Genomic DNA, 12,660 nt, shown 5'->3' with positions numbered 1-12,660 from the left:
ATTCAGAGTTATGGTACGAGTGCAGGAAGTTGGGACTAAGGGAAAAAGGTTGTTCGGCACGGACTTGTAGGGCCGAGATGGCCTGTTTCCGTGCTGTAATTGTTATATCGTTATATGGTTATATGCTTATAAGGCAGGATGATGGGATCGGGAGGGAGAGACAGACCAGCGTTGAATGGCGGAGTACACTTGATGGGTCGATTGATCTAATTCTGCTACTTTCACTTATGACCGTCTGCGTTTATCCAATCTTAACAAATTAACATAAATGCCGCAAATGTGGCAGTGAAATGTATTCGGCTAGGCGCAAGGGCAGCACGATGGTGCTGCGGTAGAGTTTTTGCCTTGCAGTGCTAAAGACCCTGGTTCCATCCTTACTGTGGGTGCTTGTCTGTACGGAGTTGGTACGTTTTCCCCGTGACCTGCGTGGGTTTTTCCTGGATCCCCGGTCCCCTCCCACTTTCCAAAGAGGTGCTGGTTTGTAGATTAATTGACGGTGTAATTGTCGTTTCTCCCTAGTAGGGTGCATGGTCCGGTACTTGTGCGGGGATGGCTGGGCGGCGCGGTCTCGGTGGGCTGAGGGGCCTGTTTCCGCGCAGTGTCTCGAAACAAAGCTAAACTAAACTAAGCTAAACTAAACCCCCGAGGCTTATTATATATAAATGTTTTAAAAATCACGATTGCAGAGAAAATTAAGATCATAAGATCAAAAGGTCAGAAATGTTAGGAGCATAATTAGGCCATTCGATCCATTTAATTTACTCCGGCATTCAATCATGACTGATCAATCTGTGCCTCCTAACCCCATTCTCCTTCCTTCTTCCCATAACATCTGACATCCGTACTAATCAAGCATGGCCGCTCAAGGATAAAGGATAGAATGGGTGCTTAGAATGGGTGCTTAGAATCGGAGGGTGTAGGCGAGGAACTGGACGAGTACATTGTGTCGGTGTTCACAAAGGAGGAGGATGTCTGAGGAAGAGGGGCTGAATGGAATAATACTCCAGGTGTGGTCACACAAGGACCTCGTACAACTGCAGAAGGACCTCTCTGCTCCTATACTCAACTCCTCTTGTTATGAAGGCCAACATGCCATTCGCTTTCTTCACTGCCTGCTGTACCTGCATGCGTATTTTCATTGCCTGATGACCAAGGATCCCAGAATCCCGTTGTACTTCCCCTTTTCCCAACTTTCCACCATTTAGATAGTAATCTGCCTTCTTGTTTTGCTACCAAAGAGGATACGCTCACATTTACCCACATTAAACTGCATCTACCCACTCACCCAACCTGTCTAAGTCACCCTGCATTCTCATAGCATTCTCCTCACAGTTCCTACTGCCACCCAGGTTTGTATCATTTGCATATTTGCTAATGATACGTAATCCCTTCATCTAAATCATTAATATATATTATAAATAACTGCGGTCCCAGAACCGAACCTTGCGAAACCCCATTAGTCACTGCCTGCCATTTTGTAAGGACCCATTAATCCCTATTCTTTGTTTCCTCTCTGCCAACCAATTTTCTATCCATGTCAGCAATCTGCCACGTTGCCTAATTTTTCTCACTAATCTTCTATGTGGGACTTTATCAAATACTTTCTGAAAGTCCAGGTACACTACATCCACTGGCTCTCCCTCGTCCATTTTGCTAGTTACACCCTCAAAAACATCCAGAAGATTAGTCAAGCATGATTTCCACTTCGTTAATCCATGTTGGCTCGGATCTATCCTGTTACTGCTATCCAAATGTGCAGCTATTTCATCTTTTATGATTGACTGCAGCATTTTCCCCACCACCGATGTCAGGCTAACTGGTCTATAATTCCCTGTTTTCTCTCTCCCGCCTTTCTTTAAAAATGGGATAACATTAGCTACCCTCCAATCCACAGGAACTGATCCTGAATCTATAGAACATTGGAAAATGATCACCAATGCGTCCACGATTTCGAGAGCCACTTCCTTAAGTACTGTGGGATGCAGACCATCGTGCCCTGGGGATTTATCAGCCTCCATTGTTCCTGCTTAATGTGGATTTCCTTCAGTTCCTCCGTCACCCCAGATTCTCTGTCCACTAGTACATCAGGAAGAATGTTTGTGTCCTCCTTAGTGAAGACGGATCCAAACTATCTTTTCAAGTCATCTGTCATTTCCTTGGATAATAAATTCACCCTTTTCAGTCTTCAAGGGTCCAACTTTGTTCTTACGTATTTGTTTTCCTATTCACATACCTACAGAAACATTTACTATCCTCCTGTATATTTTTGGTTAGCTTATCTTCGTACCTCATCTCCCCCCCCCCCCCCTCACATATTATCTTTTAGTTACCTTCTGTTGCTCTTTAAGCGTTACCCAATCCTCTGGCTTCCCGCTCATTCCCGCATGTACTTCTCTTTTATTTTCATACTGTCCCTGACTTCCCTTGTCAGCCACGGTCTCTCCTTACTCCCCTTGGAATCGTTCTTCCTCTCATGATCTAATGCACTTACCTAAGATCCTGCTCATGCACCATGGAATAGAGTCCCAGCCTCCAACCTCTCTATATCGCTCAGACCCTCTAGTCCTGGCACCTTCTTCGTAAATTTTCTCTGTGCCCTTTCCAACGTGACAATGTATTTCACGAATTCGATTGAGTTTTTTTTAATGAAGGTTGCTGAACCTAAATGGACTCCAGTGAACTATTTAATACGCTTCTGCATGATGGGCTGCTGTTTGCCATTAGTTCGCAAGGGATCCTGGAGTGATAGCTTACTATTTTATTGGAAGATTTTGCAGGGGTAATTCTGTTCGGCGGCGCAGCATTAAAGTTAGTGCCACCCAGCGCTCGAGACCATGGTTCAATTCTGGATCGATATACGTATGTATGGAGTTTCTACGTTCTCCCCATCACCCTGTAGGGTTTCTCCAGGTGCCCTGGTTTCTTTCCAAACTCGAAAAATGTACAGGTTTGTAGGTTGATATAGATTCGCTAAAAATTCTAAATTGTCCCCGGTGTGTAGGATAGGACTAGTGTACGGGATTATCGCTGGTGGGCGCTGTCTTGGTGGGCCGGAGGACCTATTTCCGCGCTGCATCACTAAACTAAACTCAATCAAATTTTGAAAATGAGTAAGAGTGAAGGACCAGGTCAAGTGGAGTGAAGGTGGTTGGCCAAATAGGTAAAACTGACGGTAAAATAAACGTCCGACAGAGCAAATAGCGCGAGCGCACTTCATGTGAAACTTCACGAGACACTTCGAGCTCCGGCGAGGGGTGCAGCTTTGCGTGTTTCTGTTTTGTTTCCTATTTCTATTTTGTTTTGTTTATGCAGAATAATCTATTCACCTCCTTGGGTCTATGACGGCATTCTGGCAATTATGTGCCCCATATATGCAGGGTGTGCTGGCTCTAGAGAGGGTCCAGAGGAGGTTTACGAGAATAATCTCGGGGATGAGTGTGTTAACATATGATGAGCGCTTGACGGCATTGGTATTTTATTCGCTGGAGTTTGGAACAATGAGGGGGGACATCATTGAAACGTGCCGAATTGTGAAAGGCTTGGATAGAGTAAAATGTGGAGAGGTTGTTTCTACTGGTGGGACAGTCTAGGACCAGATAGCACAGCCTCCGAATACAATGACGTAACTTAACATAGTAAATGAAGGGGCATTTCTTTAATTCTTTCTTAAAGGAAAAAACAGCCAAAACATTTTTCCCACGCCGGCAAATGTATATAAAATAGAAAATTATGGAATACATTTCAATTTAGTTTAGAAATACAACGCGGAAACAGGCACTTCGGCCCACGGAGTCCGCGCCGCGAGGCGATCCCCGCACACTATCACTGTCCTACACACAAGTGACAATTTGCAAGTTTTACCGAAGTCAAATAACCTGGAAACCTTTACGACTATGGAGTGTGGGAAGAAACCGGAGCACCCGCGAAAACCCACGCAGTCACATGGTACACGCTCCGGACGGACAGCACCCACAGTCAGGATCGTTCCCTGGTCAGATGGGTTCGCAGGTCACACCATCACCGACCACATCTACCATAAGTGCCACACCGTCATATGGAAACACTCGTTTGCATAATCAGAGTTTAGGAGATTATATGCAATACAAGTACAGAAATCGGGATCTCCTCTGTGCTTGTTCATTTAGTTAGTTTAATTATCAATGCCAGCGGATATGTCAAACAGTTCTTCAACTCCTCCCTGAATTTCTTCTGTGTCACAACATAAATGCACGTATTTGTGCAACAGCTGAGAAGGAGATGCATGTACCCAGATTCTTGAAATATAAATATAGGGTCGTTGTAATCTGAATAGACAAAAGTATTCGTAATCCGGTAGTACAGATGGCGCGCCATGTATGTCGCCCATAACAGGACGACGTTTCCGGAAATGCTGAACAGTAAAATGATGGACTTCCTCCTGCTTTCTAGCTCGGGATCAACGTCACTTCCTGAATTGATGCCTCTCACTGATCGTCGGACTCTATTGGAAACGAAAATGTGTCTTATGGTCAGTGCATTAAACAGTATTAGGAGGGTTAATGCTAGACACGGTGTTAAAATATAATTAATCCAGGAATACGCTACCCACACGGGGACAGTATAAAATCCCGGTAAAGTGGCACAGAACATTGGGACACTGTTAACAAAGTACAACGGTTCCATTCCTAAATACAAAGGGAACGTATTGCAAACAGCTCCAATCCAACACAAATGCATATGTTCACAGAGCCGCTGTTTCTCAGTGCAATATTTAGTTTTTCAGGTTCTGACAACAAATAGCAACGATAGTCAAAGGTGAAAGCGACAGTCAACCAGACAGAAAAAGTCCCTGATCATGAAAACCAGGACAGTTTTGAGACGACACGCCAAAGTATTGGCAAAGCGCTCAGTGGGAAGTAGATACCAATCACCCTGTTCATTATGACGCCGGCGATAACGACCAGTAGATCTCCCACTGCCATGGCCAACAGGTAGTAGTGATGCACTTGGAGAGTCCGCACCTTCCCCGACCAGGATAACAATCGCTGTCAAATTAACTGAAAAAAGAAAAAAGGTTGATTGCTTTTGGCGTGATTAATGAATTCGCCGAAATGTAATGTTTCCAGTGCAGAGGGAGCCTCTTTATTATATATATGTATTAACGTACATATATATAACGTACATATATCCTTCTTCCAACTTTGCTAGACTTTGCCAGTTTGTGGAAACACACAAGTGGACAACAATAGACAATAGACAATAGGTGCCAGCAACGCCATTCAATGTCAGCATGGCTGAGCATCCACAACGTTCCCCATCCCTCCGCCATCTTTAAGAGCCCTCTGTAACTCTCTCTTGAAAATATCCAGAGAACCGGTCTCCACCGCCCACTGAGGCAGATAATTCCACAGACTCACAACTCGCTGCGTGAAAAAGTGTTTCCTCATCTCGGTTCTAATTGGCTACCCCTTATTCTTAAACTGTGGCCCCTGGTTCTGTACTCCCGCAACATCGGGAACATGGTTCCAGCCTCCAACGTGTCCAAACCCTTAATAATGTTATATAACATATAACAAATACAGCACGGAAACAGGCCATCTCGACCCTTCTAGTCCGTGCCGAACACGTATTCTCCCCTTGTCCCATATACCTGCGCTCACACCATAACCCTCCATTCCTTTCCCGTCCATATAACTATCCAATTTATTTTTAAATGATAAAAACGAACCTGCCTCCACCACATTCATTGGAAGCTCATTCCACACCGCCACCACTCTCTGAGATAAGAAGTTCCCCCTCATTTTACCCCTGAACTTCAGTCCCTTAATTCTCAAGTCATGTCCCCTTGTTTGAACCTTCCCTACTCTCAGTGGGAAAAGCTTATCCACGTCAAATCTGTCTATCCCTCTCATCATTTCAAAGACCTCTATCAAGTCCCCCCTTAACCTTCTGCGCTCCAAAGAATAAAGCCCTAACTTGTTCAACCGTATGATCCCCACTCATCCATCTGAATTACTGAGTACACAAGCTTAGTCGCTCCAATCTCTCAGCATATGACAGTCCCGCCATCCATGGAATTAATCTTATGAGCCTACGCTGCAATTCCTCAATTGCAATAGACCTTCCTTTCACCATAATTTATATTACTAAATATCTGTTCCTGACCGCTTTTGGCCTTCTGTGCTGCGATTACCGAGAGAACGACGCCACCTACGGCCGTCATTTTTGGCCACCTCGCTCAGAGCCCCGCTCCGCCGCGTGTGTGCCGAGGATTTTTCCTGTCGATGAAAATTGACAGATTTATTAATGTTTTTACAACATTCCCCATTCTCTCTGCTGCCCCTGCTGGAGGGAGGGGATGGGACTATAAAAGCAGGAAGTGGTGTGCCTCAATCAGTCTCTGCAAGTGGGTGGCCTCAATCACAGCCGTGAAAACACTGAACAACTGTAACCACAGCTGTGAGTACTCATAATTTGGTTTGAAAATGATAGTATAGTTAGTTAGGAAAAAAAGCACTGTCTGCAAATGGTTGTTTGGGTTGAAGTAAAAAGGCACCCTCCCCCTCTCCCCCCCCCCCCCCCCCCCCCCCCCCCCCCCCTCCCCCTCTCCCCCCCCCCCTCTCCCCCCCCCTCCCCCCCCCCTCTCCCCCCCCCTCTCCCCCCCCCTCTCCCCCTCCTCCTCCCCCACCCCCCCCTCCCCCCCCCCCCCTCCTCCCCCCCCCTCTCCTCCCCCCTTTCATCTCCTCTCCTCTCCCCCTCTCCCCCCCCCTCTCCTCTCCTCTCGCCCCCCCCCCCCCTCTCCCCCCCCTCTCTCTCCCCTCTTTTTCACCCTCTCCTCCCCTCCATCCCTCCCCCACCCTCCCTCCCTCCCCCAAAAACCCCTCCCCTCCACATCTCCTACCCTCTTCTATCCACCCTCCCACTCCCTGCTCCACCACCTCTACCCCTCACCCCCCTCTCAGCACCCCCTCTCTCTGCCCCTCACTCTCGCCCTCTATCTCTCTTCCCCTCCTTCCCACCTTTCCCCCCTCACCCACCCTCCCTCTTCTCCTCCTCTCCATCCCCCTATCCATATTTCCCCTCTCTCTGTGGATCTGTCTCCCTCTCTCTGTCTCTGCACCTTCTCTCTCTGCCCTCACTCTCTAACCCCCCCCCCCCCACATGTGATTGCAAGTTGGGTGCTATGCGTCAGTAGATAGGGTGGTTATGGGGTAAAAGGAGCAAATTAATAATATTAAGATAATATCAAGGGGGGTAATTAGCGTGAGTGCGGGGGGGGGTGTATAGATAGTGTGTGTGACACTGCAATCCGCCTCCCCACCCCCCCCCCCTCCAACAACCGCACGTTGGGGGAACAGAACCAACAGGCCTGCACTTGGTCTAGTTATATATATATTTGAATGTACATATCAGATAGATATATATAATTAGATTACAGAAAGTAATATTTTGCTTCATAATCAAAAATGAATATTGATGGGTAGAATAAGTATAGACGATATATATATACCTACATATAAATATATTCATTCCTGATTCTGAAGCAGAGTAATATTCATTATCATCATCATCGTTGAAAACATCACAATGCTGTGTACGACAGTGATCGCAACTTCTACTGATGTGTGGATGGCCGTTAACACGGGAGGCGCTCATCCGCCCTTTGACGGGTCTTGTTTTTGATCCTGCCGGAGGCCCACATCTCCCTCCTTACTTGGCAAACCTGGTGGAGGCCGACTATCCGACCTTGGAGCAGGTACCATATAATCATATAACAATTACAGCACGGAAACAGGCCATCTCGGCCCTACAATTCCGTGCCGAACAACGTTTTCCCCTTAGTCCCACCTGCCTGCACTCATACCATAACCCTACATTCCCTTCTCATCCATAAGCCTATCCAATTATTTTAAATCATACCAACGAACCTGCCTCCACTACTTCCACTGGAAGCTCATTCCACACCGCTACCACTCTCTGAGTAAAGAAGTTCCCCCTCATGTTACCCCTAAACCTGTGTCCCTTAATTCTGAAGTCATGTTTATGGTAACAAGAAGGTCTTTCTACTTGTGTGTTTGCACAAACTCGTGTCGATATCTATTCACACACAATGTAATATTCCTGGTCAACATTTTCCATTGATGTTCAAAGCCATCCCTGTGTTTATATATCATATATAGTGACATTACGGAAAGTATATTCCCTTGGTTCAGAATAGAATGAGAGTGGTTTATAGTTTCCATCTGAGAACAGTATTTACAAATATTACTTGCTCAGAGAGCGGAAAAGAAGACGTCGATTTATAGCCTCAGAGTTAAGGACGTACCTTTAGTAAGGAGAGACGAAGGAATGTATTTAGTCACAGTGCGGTGGTTATGTGGAATTAGTTACAAGATAGGGCAGTTGAGGCCACGTCAATGGGCCTTTTTCCGGCGGAGATGGTCAGATTCTTGATTATACCATATAACATTAGTACGGATGTCACGGTTATTGGCAGAGTCAGGAAAATGGTGTCGAGAAGGGAAGATAGATCAGTCAGAATTGAATGACGGAGTAGACTTGATGGGTTAGGGTAAGGGTTAGGGTTAGGGTTAGGGTTACGGTCTAATTGTGTTCCTAGAAGGTATGAACTTATGAATTATGACACATGCAAGACAATCACTCAAGGCGAGACCAACACCAGCGGGCAGAGAGAGCATGAAATCGGTGTTAATGTCACGATTGAATCAAATACCAGGAAATGCTCAAGTACTGATTTGCAAGCGGGACGCCTTCGTGAATGCGGGACTAACGGTGACTTCTGCACCCTTTATACCAAGTTATTTGGTCGTTGCATTAGAATAGTGGGTTTGCGAGCCTCTCTACGAAAAGAGTTCGGAAAACATTAGTAAGTTCATGTTATAGGAGCAGAATTAGGCCATTCAGCCCAACGAGTCTCATCCGCCAATCATTCATGGCTGATCTATATTTCCATCTTAATTCAATTCTTCTGTCTTCTCCCCATAATCCATGAGACGCGTACTAATCCGTGCTAATGCTATTACCTCAGACGGAGCAAAAAATCTCACGATTTCTAAATGACCCGGAAAGATTGGCTCCTCTGTGCTGTTACCCAATATAAATCTATATGATCTGAAGCGGTCAAATGGAAATCTAACATATATCCGTAAGGAGAAATTAACAAAATACGTAAGGAACGAGCTGCCAGAGGAGGTCAATGAGGCTGGGACAATTGCAACGTTTAAGAAACAGTTAGACCGGCACATGGGTAGAATAGACCTGGAAGTATTTGGGCCAAACGCAGGCAGATGGGACTAGTGTAGCTGGGACATTTTGGCCAATATGGGCAAGTTGGGCCAAACACCTGTTTCCACGCTGCATGATTGTATGACTCTATGTAACATATAATGAACATTTCAGTCCTTTAACGCTACTGTTCGAATGCTCTTGAACTGTGATGCGTATTCGATACCACCTTAAGCGGACAAAATTGGCAAGAGACGCAAATGGGCAGAACTAAGTTAAGTTTAGTTTTGTTAAATTTAGAAGTGCAGCGCGGGAACAATCCCTTCGACCCATCGAGTGCGTACAGACCAGCGCGATGCTCAAACACTAGCACTACCCTACATACAAGGAACAAATTACTATTGTTACCGAAGTCAATTAACCTTTCACTTTTCGGTTATTCCATATGAGGTTCATCCTCTCATCCTTCTAATCTCCAGCGAGTAGAGGCCCAGTGCTGTCAAACGCTCATCTCAGTTACCCACTCATTCCTCGCAAACCTCCATGGACCTCTCCAGAGCCAGCACACCATTCCTCAGATAAAGCACTGATGGCTGAATGCCGCATAGACTTTATGGGTTGAATTGATATTATACATAAGCAAAACAAAATAGACATTGCCAAACGTAAATATGTAGAGCTACTCTCCTTGCGGAGCTCGAAGTTCTTCATAAAGTTCCTGATGAATTGTCTTTATTTACTTTCGAGATACAGTACGGAAACAGGTCCTTCTGCCCACCGGGACCGCGCCAACCAGCGATCCCCGCACTGTCCACACACACTAAGGACACATTTGACATTTACCAAGCCAATTAACTATAAACCTGTACGTCTTGGGGAATGGTAGGAGAACCGGAGATCTCGGAGAAAACCCAGGCAGGTCACGGGGTGAACGTACAACTCCGTACAGACAGCATCCCGTAGTCGTAATCGAACGCGGTCTCAGGCGCTTAATTCCTGTGAGGCAGCAACTCGACTGCTGCGCCACCGTGACTGCCGTGTCCTCCGCTATTTGCTGTGTCGAACAATTATTTTACTGTCAGTTTTATATATTTGGCCAACCATCTTCACTCACTTGACCTGATCCTTCACTTTTATTCATTTGAAAATTTGAATCGGTCTCTCCTTAGTTTCGTTTCCTTTAGTTTTGATCAGAATACAGCGCGGAAACGACCATTTGGCTACCCACGTCCGCGCCGGCCAACGATCAACCAGTACACGAGCACTTCCTACACAGCAGGGGAAATTACATTTTCAACAAAGTCAAATTAACCTACAAACCCGTACGTGTTGGGTAGGCGGGAAGAAACCAGAGCAAACGGATAAACCCCAGATGGTCACGGGGAGAACGTCGAAACTCCGTACAGCTAGCGTCAATGGACATTTTAAAGGCATAGACAGGTGTTCTTGATTAGTACGGATGTCGTGTTGTGGAGAGAAGGCGGAGAATGTAGTTGGGAGGGAGAGATAGGTCGCCGTAATGGAATAACGGAGTAGACTAATGGGACGATTGGCCTAATTCTCTTCCGTCACGTATTACCTTGTGACAAGATTTAAAAAAGAAAACAATAAAAAAATAAAATTGTTTTAAAAAATTAAAAAATGTCTGAAGAACGGTTTCGGCCGAAATGTTGCCTGTTTCATTCGCTCCATAGATGCTGCCTCACCCGCTGAGTTGCTCAAGCATTGTTGCATACCTTCGATTTTTCCAGCATCTGCAGTTCCTTCTTGAACAATAAAAATACTACCTGGGATCCCAATTGCTGCAAGAATTGTATAATAAATGGCATACACCACGCCGCTAACCGGTTCGTGCATCTTGTCTTTGATTCGGTGTTTTGAAGAACTATGGCGCACACGCAGTGACTGGTTGAAACCCATCCTGATATATAGTTGAGGGACGTCCCCAGTGGATTCCCATACAACCCATTAGGAATATTGGTAAGGAACAGTTGAAAAATAACTGCGGCTCAACTTATATCAGATTCATTTAAAAAAATATAGACTTATATTTTCACCCCACGCGATATGGGCTCAATTACATTAATAGGCAATGTTGATAAAAATTGTTATGGTGAAGAATGGTTTAACCACATTTATTCAAATAGATCTTCTGAACGCGCATGATGCTAAACCCTTATTCCATTATGATGTATCTGTACACTGCATGGATCGATTGTCATCATAATTTGGTTCTTTCTGCTGACTGGTCAGCACGCAACAAAAGTTTTTCACTGTACCGCGGTAACTAATCTAACTAACTAATAACTAACTACTACTACGCGAACTAACTAAACTAACTAACTAACTACCTAACTAACTAAACAAACTAACTAACTAACGACGAACTAACTAACTAACTAGCTAACTAACTAACTAACTAACTAACTAACTAACTAACTAACTAACTAACTAACTAACGAACTAACTAACCGAACTAACTAACTAATAACTAACCAACTAACTAACTAACTAACTGAGCCTAGACGAACTAACTAAACTAACGAACTATAAAAACTAACTAACTAACTAACTAACTAAACTAACTAACTACTAACTAACTAACCAAAACTAACGAATTAACTGCCCTGTGCTAACCTAGGATAGACACACAATGCTGTAGTACCCTCAATGGGCAGGTAGCATCTCTGGAGAACGAATGGGTGGGGTTTCGGGTACGAGACCCCTCTTCAGACTGATGTCAGGGGGAAAGGAGATACATAACAACTGTGCTACTAGATCGGGGGCGCTCCATTTCCAGTTCCAGGGAGCGAGCGGTCGAGGACGGCCATGTGGGTGCTCGATGACGGAAGCAGCCGCCGAGCATAAACGGAGGACACGGCGAGGGGGAATGCCGTGGGGGTCGTAGTGTGAGCGTCATGGGGGAGGGATGGGGCCAATGAGCACCTCGTGGGAGACTTGTAACATTTCGTCGCCCTTTACGTTGCAACTCTTTGCATACCTCGGGTATGCAAATAAATATATCACTGTGGTTTGTGCACATGAAGTATCATCCATCCATCAATCCATTCATCATTCATTCATTCATTCATTCATTCATTCATTCAATCCTCCATCAATCATTTCATTCATTCTTCATTCATTCAAGACACTCAGGCCTTCAAGGACATACTCCAGTTTAAATAATCCTGCCAACTTTTATTATTTCATAGTTCTACTCGACATCGTGCAAACACGTGGCTAAAAGTTCTCTCCACATTTAAGCATTGTAGTCGAATTCCCGAAATGCCATTGACTATAGGGGCTACGGTACTAGCTCGGGTATAGCGAGATCACCTCATGCATGCAGTTTGGCTACCGTCAGCAGGATTAATCTACTGTACACATTTGTGAAAAAGAAAGTACATTGAATAAACCTAATGTAGTTCACGTTAA

Source organism: Amblyraja radiata, chromosome 36 (assembly GCF_010909765.2).
Source record: "Amblyraja radiata isolate CabotCenter1 chromosome 36, sAmbRad1.1.pri, whole genome shotgun sequence".
NCBI classification, from domain to species: Eukaryota; Metazoa; Chordata; class Chondrichthyes; order Rajiformes; family Rajidae; genus Amblyraja; species Amblyraja radiata.
The sequence above is the reverse complement of the archived record's forward strand: the minus strand, read 5'-3'. Positions refer to the sequence as shown.